The sequence below is a fragment of the Meleagris gallopavo genome, chromosome 3 (genome assembly GCF_000146605.3).
Source record: "Meleagris gallopavo isolate NT-WF06-2002-E0010 breed Aviagen turkey brand Nicholas breeding stock chromosome 3, Turkey_5.1, whole genome shotgun sequence".
In the NCBI taxonomy this organism is placed as follows: domain Eukaryota; kingdom Metazoa; phylum Chordata; class Aves; order Galliformes; family Phasianidae; genus Meleagris; species Meleagris gallopavo.
The window spans coordinates 84,938,586-84,948,100 of record NC_015013.2 but is presented as its reverse complement, the minus strand read 5'-3'; the positions used below and the strand labels follow the sequence as shown (position 1 = coordinate 84,948,100).

The following is a 9,515-nucleotide window of genomic DNA, read 5'->3' as shown; positions in this document are numbered from 1 at the left end:
AAGCATTTTTTTTAACTTGGGCAACAGGGATATTCCTGTACACTGATCTGCAACTTGGGCTATTTCTCATATTTGATTACCATACTTTTTTTTCTTTTCAAGCTCAGTGGATAACTTGATGGACTTATTTCTCCAACAAAGTTTATGGTTAGGTCATAGTTGGACTCGATGATCTTTAAGGTCTTTTCCAACCTGAGTGATTCTATGATTCTATGATTCTACAGACTAAATAGTTGTCAAGAGTTAAATTTAAAGAAGATAGAAAACATCCTTGAGATGCACAGATCCACTCCAAGACTGTTCAAAAGGGGATGGTCTTCTGGACAAAAAATACAATGAGCGATAATTATAGGCACCAAAAACAATATTAGAAATGTATTGTGCTATTGCACATTGAATGGGAACACGTGTAAGATGCCTAGGCTAATATTCAGAGGATACACAACTGTTGCAGTACAGAGAAAAAAAAGAGTAGGAAAAGCCTTATGGAGCAGTATCTACAGCAAAACTAAAGTAATATGTCTACTCTTTGGTAGTTTTCATAGAATCATAGTATGGCTTGGTTTGGAAGAGACCTCAAAGATCATCTAGTTACAACCTCCTGCCATGGGCAGGGCTGCCAGCCACTAGATTAAGCACTTGATCAGGATGCCCAAGGCCTCATCTAGCCTGGCCTTGAATATCTCTGGGGATGAGGCATTCTATCACACTGGCCTACTAGTTGTGCAGGAGAAATTCACTCTCTGTGTTTGGCAACTACTGAGTTCTGAGAAGTTCAGGTTATGCCTAGTTTGGTTGTTTTAGAGACTTTTATTTTGCCATGGCCTACAATTATGATACATTTGCTCTAAAGAGATATTAGTGGGTTTTCTCATTGCTGTCTATCATTGCCATAAAACAGGAACATACACAACCTAAGGCAAAATTCTGCTCAGCGTTGGACGATATATAAGTTACTATGGAGAAAGCTGTGTATGCAAGTAATTTCAAAACCTGCCTTCAGGACCCAAAAACAAATTTAAAATGTTCTTATACTGATTTATCAGCTTGCAGAATAAACATGAAGGTGTGTGAAGGGCAGAGTCATCCATTCTGTGACTCAAACATCTCTCAAGGTAGTCCTGATACAGCAAACCTGAAGGTTGATCTGTCAGACCATGATGAAAAGGCACAGGAAAAAAATATGAAAATAAAATAATCCACAGTCTTCAGCATCAATGAGAACAGACAACTCTTGTATAACCCAATTTTCTTCCTCCCCTGAGAAAGTCCAGCTCGCTTCTGCCCTGGCAGCATGCGGTTAGGGCAGCAGCATTTCCTTTGTACTGGTACATTTGAGCACTCAAAGCAAAGCCCTCGGGGTGGGAGCCCCTGAGGTCTCTAAATCTGTGCCCCGATTCCTGGTAAACTTCTTTGAAGTTGCCGTGGAGGGGAGTGACACTGTGATACGACAGCAAGGAAAATCTCACACCCAAGCTCCCCAAGAGACCAGAATGGAGGTGTTATCTGCAATTGCTGCTAATTATGTCTCTGATGACAAGAAGGAGCTCAGATAACACAGAGGCATTTAAATCCTTGATTAAATCACTTGTCTTTGGCAGAGTCTGAACTCCCAGTTTGGAGACTCACCTGACCCTCACCCATGCCAAATATTGAACCTGGCTCTTGCCCAATGGGGTTAATGTCCCTCCAAAACTCCATTTTTTTAAAACAATCATATCTTTGTTAAGCAACACACTTTTCTTTTTCATCCACCGAACAGCATTCACAGGCATACACAGCATGCAAACACTGATCCTATAAATCAGGCAGTGCAAGAAAAGGAGCTAGGACCTGGATCTCCCTGACAGGCTGCAGTGAGGCCACCTGAAAGCAATTAGCTCCTGCCTGAGCAGGGATCTTGTCTCCTCTGTCTTTGAAATCACTGAGGCCAGGCCTGCCTGGGCTACCCTTATGGCAAATAGCTTTAAAAAAAAAAGATTATAATAACCACATTAGCATACTGACACCATAAACCCAGCTATATATAAATTAAATACATCCATCCTCAAGCTGTGAAGTTACTTAGAGCCACTGCACCAGCAAGGAGAGGAAATATTTATTTTTATATGATGTCATGATCAAGACCTGGAGTGGTTGTAGTGGGTGCTGCTGCTGCTGCTGCCTTGCAAGTCAACTGATTAAAACAAGATGATGTTTATCCAGAGTCAGTACTGAAACATGCTGTTTAAAGGGGCAGTTTGTTTACAGCACAGTAGTACCTGAACTCCTCCTGAATGCATTCCCTTTTTCCAGGACTCATCTGCTCTGCAGCTGAACATAGGACTACGCTGCTCAATGAGGACAAACTGTCTGCCTGACCCTAACATCTCTCCTTTCCTTTTCATTTAAGAAAATCATAACTTCAAACAGGAAAGAAATTGAGTCTGGTTAGATTTTCAGAGGTGATGTGCTATTAGAGTATTCCTGTTTTCAGTCCCAGCAAATGTAAGAGATTGTCAGCGAATGAAGATGTCAAACAAGAGCATGACTAGTTACAAGGAGGGATCATGTTGGGACAGCAGCTTATCATGAGATTCAAACTGAGCTCAAGCATATCTCAGGGACATCATGAGAAAAAGCTGAGAGATTTGGGACTTTTTAGTCTAGAGTGGAGAAGGCTCAAGGGATCTCACTGATGTGTACAAATACCTGGAAGAAGGCTGAAATGAAGACAGAGCCAGGCTTTTCTCCTGGAAGGACAAGAGGCACTGGGAACAAGCTGGAACACAGAAAGTTCTGTATGACCATCAGGAAGCACTGTTGTGCTGAGCACTGGCACTGGATGCTGAGAGAAGCTGTGGGGTCTCCTCCATGGAGAACTCCAAAAGCTGCCCAGATGTGGTCCTGGGCTCCGTGTTCTGAGTGTCCCTGCTTGAGTAGATGTTGGCCAGAAGGATCCAGAGGCGCCTTCTAACCTCAGCCATTCTGTGACATCTAAAGTGTTAAGGTAGGCTTTGTAGTCTCAAGCACAAAAAGCATTAGAAAAGCTATGATACTTGAAGATCAAGACATGCAAGTGTCACAGCTTACACCTGGTGGAGATCTGCCGCTATATCATTGGTGTTCCCTACCTCATCTCTTGGTATAAGGAAGATCTGGCCAGTTCAGCTTCACGTACTTTTTTAAGCCTATGTCCTTCCTTGTTTTCAATGTACTATATGTATCTGAAAGTTTTTGGTATTCATAACTGCAAGGAGAACAGAACAACAAATCTTTTCAGAAACACAACTCCATCTTATATTTTCTGTTTGTTCTCTGTATTTCAGTGTCATTTCAGCAGTGTGACATGAAAATCGCCATCCTAAAAGGTACTTCAGCCTTGTTTTTCTTTGCTTGGAGAAACATGTCTTGATTCAAGGGCTAACTACTGCTTGGTAGAATCTACAGTACTGCAAATAGCCTTTGCTCTATTTCCATCAGATTCATTCTGTTCTCATGAGGAAAACCATTTTTGTCTTCTATTAAACACCAGTCTGTTCTTTGCCATTTACAGGCATGCAAAAACAAGTGATGTTATTGCACAAGCCCATATCATACCCAGCTGTGGACACTGTTCTAGTTCATTTAGAAAAACATACAGCACATCTGGCAAGACTGATATTCTTTTTATTAAAAACAATGAGCTATACTTTGGTCTGACTCCTGTTTTGCTAAAAATGTGCAGCTGTTAAATATAATGCATGTGAGTATTAAATAGCATTTTCTCTGTCCTACTATGAGCACATGCATGTGTGGAACTGGCAAACTGGCAATTATTCTTGCCTCTTTTTTTTTTTTTTTTTTTTTTTTTGTCTTTTAAAGAAAAAGGGAATGATTTTAGCTTAGGACAACACAAGACAAAAGGACAAACTTGGACAATTGGATGAATTTGTGAGTAAGAGAGAAGTTCTTTCTGCTGTGCTGTGAAGCATGGCCAGATAGCCTTAGGCAGACTTGTCACAAAAACATGGAGAAAAACAACCCATTGTGCCTTAACTCAGTCATGTTTATCTGGCAAAATAACCTCCACCATATAAAATAACTGCTGACACTGTTCTTTATTACCATACTGCAGACAATATCCCTCAGAAGTCATGTCTGACATCAGGTGGTGGATGAAATAAGCAAAATGCTAGATGAAGGCATCCCACATCTGCCTTAGAAACCTCATGGCCCTGCTGCAGCACTTCCTGGCAGCAGCAAACTCCAAAATAAACCAGGCTGCACATGAGAAAAAGTTCTCTAAGATTGAGCAACACTCTGTGTGTGCACTGCAGTCACATACAGTGTCTTTACGAGGATACTGCAGTGCGTCATGACATAAGAGAAGAGGCTTGGGTTACCTCTACCTCAGGACTGCTTTGCTTGTCAAATCCTCTTATTCTGATAGCTATGCTACCAAAGTTACCTTTATGTTGGTATAATAAAACCAGCTCCTTGAGGATAATAGCCTTTACACTTTGAAAACCAGATTTTTCCAGAAGAATAGTGCTGTTAGGTGCAGATTGCCTGTTTTACTCCCCTTTTTTATGGGCCACTATTTAATGTCATTGCTTGAAATAAAGTCCAACACAACATTTGGGGCAAAATATTCCATAAAGGCAGGGTCTGCTGTAATTCCCTGCCTTGAGCCATTATCAGAAAATGTACTGTTCTGCAGTCTAGACCTACCAAATCTTAGACTTAGACTGCAGAAATTTAACATGAAATTTCTGTTGAAAGTGCATTCTTTACCCACGCAGCTGAAAGTGTAACTACTCCACATGTGAACCTCTTTAATTGGACTGCATTCTGTATTGAGATTAGATATTTTCTCCTCCTCCAATCTCATCACAATCAAATATTAAGTTAGATCTAACTTAAATGTCAATTCTATTAATTCTTTCTGCATAGTCCAACATAACGGAAATCTCACAATAATTTTATTACTATCATGGGCATATTTCTCACTGCTTAATTTCTTCTCATGTTACTGCACATCCAGAAATCCCAGTTTTCCCCGGATCTCTGCAGTGTTACCATGAGCCTGCAGTAAAAATACTGTGCTCAACAGAAGTGCAAAGCAAAATATCTAGGGCAGCTTAGAATAAATCAAACAGAAATAAGGCTTTGTTTGTCAGCCACATGCTTCTTTAAATTTGATTCCGAGAAGAAAAAAAGCCTTAATGTTTAAAATCTTGCTCAGTCTGTGATCTGCCAGTTAGGTAAGCTCAGTACTGCAAGTATGTTGACAGAGAAACTAGGTCAAGTTTCTCTGAGATGTGAGCAAGGACTCAGATATTATTCTGCATCACAGCAGTCTGTAGTACTTCCAGGCAGCGTAGAGGGGAGAGGACACAGAGGCAGAGCTGTTCTCCATGGTACCACAGCAGGCAGTGGTGGTGGCTGGGGAAAGTGTCTACAGACCTTTAATTTGCATGTCTCCCCTCCTCGTCGCCAGAAAACCAGTGACTGAGAACATGCCCGGAAGAGCTATTTTGCATCTAGCAAACAGCAATAGAAAATGAAGACTTTCAGTTGCTTTACTTTGGTTTCACACGTCACCTGTTTAATCCAGAAATTAAGCACAGCTTGCAAAGCACTGCAAAGCTCACAGCGAGGTGAAAATGAGTTTCTTCAAAATGAATCAAGGCATGTAAGATGGGACACAGCCCAGACAAGGGCTACCTTCTCCATTGGAGACATGTGCCTTTCCTTTAACAGCCAGCAGACCGTTGTGAGGCCTTCTTGGCCTTGGGCTCATTCTGCACGGACACAGGCCAGCCCCGAGGAATGTCCCCCAACACATTCAGCACAATCAAAAACTACTCTCTTTCACCTCGAACAGGAAGCTGGGTCATGCTGACAGCAGGAGAGGTACTGAGATATGATTGTGGAGCAACCTGGTTCCAAACAAAGCACTCACTTCCAGGTTTCCATGCGTGGATCAGAGGGACAGTAGAAGGTATCAGTGCTGCTCCACAATCCCAACACAACTACGTGACTCTGCTTTTCTGAGCTGCAGATGACACCAAAGTACAACCAGCCGAGACATCAGGGCATGTCATACTGTGGCATGGGTGTCAGATATGCTACCAATGCAAATTACCCAGGGAATCATATAGTCATAGAATGGCCTGGGGTTGAAGGGACCTTAAAGATTATCTAGTTTCAATCCCACTGCTGAAAGCCACGTTGCCATCTACTAGATCTACTAGTTGCCCAGGGCCTATGTAGCCTGGCCTTGAACACCTCCAGAGATTGGGCAGGGATAAGGGAACCTGAGCTAGAGGATGTCAAGGGCTGGACCATGGTAATTAGAAGATGGAGGAACAAACACTAACTGTCTGTTGGGTCAAAGACCCTTTGTAAAAGGGTGCTGCCTCAGTGCTCTGTCATTTCCAATCCATTTGAGCTGACAACTGAAGGATCTGATCTTATTTCAGCAGCTTGTCCATTCAGGACTTGCTGACCCAGCTATGCTGGTGATGCATTTCCAGGCAAAAGCATTTTCTTGACTCAAAACTCCTGACAGGAAAGCAGAATGAGCCTGTGAGCATGACCATTCTCTGTGCGTATGGCACATGACTCACCTCCTTTACAGATCTCTTTCCCAGAATGAGAAGAAAAAAAAGAGAATAAGGAAGTACAGCAAGAAGAAACCCTCAGAAACAGAAAGCAAATAAACAAGCACTGAAGGTGTAAAAACAACTGCATGTTACAGACAGCTCTACAAATCTTAATTACAATACTGTCACCTAAAGTTATTGTGAAGAAGCACTGGAAATACAGACACCAGCATGGTGTAATGCAAGTTAGAGTATGCAAGAGGGTAGTGGATCTCAGCAGGCAGAAGGCTGCTATTAATAAGGTATCTGTCAGGCCACATTCAGACTGCAAACATTCTAGTGACCTGCAGAAAGCATCCAAGAGAGAGGGTAAATGAGCTTCTGAGCTTTGTGTCACTGCAACTTATATCCTGCTAGCAGCAGAGTTAAACTAAGCTGAGCACCTCTGCTGAGCCCCATCTCCTGCTTGCAGAACTCACATGAGCAGCAGCCATGAAGCTATGAAAAGCCATATCTCACCCATACCGTTGTTGAATGTAATAAAGATTTTGGCTCTGGTTTAGCTAGGCACTTATTTGGAAAGGAAGAGTGGGATTCATCCAAAGAGATGCAAGTAAGTAGTATCTAGAGAAGTGCATCTCAGCTCACCATTAAGTCTCCGGTATTAAAAAAAGGAGAGGAATTGGTGATTGGAGGTAGTAGCACACCCATCCTATAGTAAGCAGCAGATCTAGGTGAGCTTGGGGATTTGATGTCTCTGCACTGGTGATGCAAGGAGGCCACTCACAAACTCAGGTACAGATAAAGAGGGGCCGATCCCCCACATGCTGGGATAAGCTTCAGTACTATTGCCCATGAAACCACTGACCCTTGCTCTGAAGAGATCCAGGTCACTAGATTTCCATTTAAATCAAAGGCAGCAATGATCCAAGAGAGTGGAAATATATTGCTAGATTCGTCTGTTTTCATAATTTCCTAATATCTCTGCCAGTTTAAGATTTTTTTTTTATTCTATTGCTTGAAGCAGTGGGGTTTCCCCTCCACTGCTGGGCCTGGAATGGGACACCCATCCAAAATCCAAAATGTAAAGCGACTTGCTGAAAGAAAAATGGAAAAATACAGAGGGGAAAGAAAACACAGTACGGAAAAACAGCAAAATGAAACTGCCTCATCAGCCTTGAGCTTTTCATACTTGTGTTTGGAAAGAGAAATCCCATAGTCAGTTCCAGAATGCTGAATAGATAGAAAGGGCTCTTTTTACCCTACTCCTGAACTAAGTACAGATAAATACCAGCTGTCCCTTATGTAAGTGCATGGTCTTAAAAAGGTGTCCCTTCTTGTTACAGCCTCTCCAAGGAGTCTGTGCAGAGCAAACTTGCACTAACAATTGTGATCCTTTGGGAAACACAGTGAATGGAGAGAGAAGACCTCTGCAGAATGGCAGAATATGTTGCCTTTATCCCAAGAGGAGAAGAACTCTCTAGACACCTTCCCCACTCCTCAAAAGAGACAGCAGCTTTTCCTCTAACAATGCTGCTTTGTGGTTTGGACTGAAATCCTGCAACCTCCTCCTCCAGCAGCCAAGCAGACAAACCACAGGCCAGCCACTTTCTTCGTGTCTCCATTTTTCTCTTAGCAGAAAGGATTATAAAATTACCCAGCACTTGGGAATGCTGCAGCTTTATTTCATCAATATCTATAAGGAGCTTAGAGATCCGTAGCCATACGGGGCTTTGGAAATGCCAGCGGAAACGCAATTGCTCTGCTTTGACTTTCAAAATTTCCCTACTGAATCCACTGATTCAAACAATTTGAGTTCTGAATTTTCTGACTCTGCAAATTCGAATCAGCTTTTCACTGTGATCCAAGGGGTGAAAAAATTCTCTTTGTCAGTGAGAGGAAACAGGGAGCAGCACTAGTCTCTCTGCATGCTGCATGAGTCAGCCACAGTCTATCCACCTGCTGTGACTTACAGATCTGAATGCACTGAATGCACTCGAAGATGCTGGTTTTGCAAACAGATGGATTTTGCAAATCCTGTTAACGTTTTCGTGTGTAAAATCTTCCCAGCAGAAAAGGAGCATGTCCACGTGAGTATTGGATCCACTTACCCTTATAGATTTTGAAATTGTAGCTTCATTTTACTCAGGCTGGAGATATAAATAGATTCATTGTGGGCACCCTGCAGTGTGCTTGTGAGAATGGTGATTTTCAGGAAATTAAATTTTAAATTGGCTGCTCTAAGCTATAAGAGGGGGAAAGGAGGAAAGATGTATGTTTCTACCAACACATCAGCTCTGGAGGGCTCAGTTTAACCATACTCTGGCAAAATAACCAGCTTGGAGACTACGCGGGGTCTGTGTGCATAAGTGGCTTGTCGCGCTCTCTCTTGATTACAGGGCTTTATTCCAAAAAAGTTACTGGAATGTGTTGTTCTCACAACATTTAAGCAGCTTAAGCAAGGAAAACTGCATAACGCTTTTCCTATGTAAGTTCCAGTATTTGACATGTACTGGATTCCTCTTGTTCCATGCACCTGCTCCATGCATCTTTTTGCACAAGAAGGGGCCAGAGAAGTAAACAAGGAAGTTGAGCCTGATAAGAAGGGGAAAAAGGGCTTGGTGCTGGGAATGGAGGAGAGATGCAGAGGTTCAGGAGAAGCACAGTATGTATGTCAGCAGTTTTCATGCAAAGCTGCTGAGATTCTTCCATTCATCTACCAGCAAGACTGCCTTGGAGCAGGGCAGGAAAACCCAAATGTACCAGCTTTCCTGAATTGACTCCAAAATAAGCAATGAAGCAAGATAAAAATGGAGTGCTGCAAAAATTAGCAATCTTTATCAGCCAGGTGACAGCAAGAAACTGTCACCCAAAGTGGCCCCTCATGGCTAGGCAATCTCAGTCAGTAGGTTTAAGTTTGGCCACCATTTGGGCAGCCCAGGTGCG

The 9,515-nt window shown here is 42.4% G+C and overlaps 1 protein-coding gene across 1 annotated transcript in view; it reads left to right on the top strand.

The window, feature by feature from the left end:
• Positions 1–8,546: 8,546 nt before the first annotated feature.
• The window catches only part of ASAP1 (ArfGAP with SH3 domain, ankyrin repeat and PH domain 1), a 166,043-nt gene continuing 165,074 nt past the window's right edge, over positions 8,547–9,515 (top strand). Inside the window, exon 1 of the mRNA XM_010709318.3 lies at positions 8,547–8,659. The gene's annotated coding sequence lies outside the window, so the exon portion shown is untranslated. The remainder of the gene's footprint in view (positions 8,660–9,515) is intronic.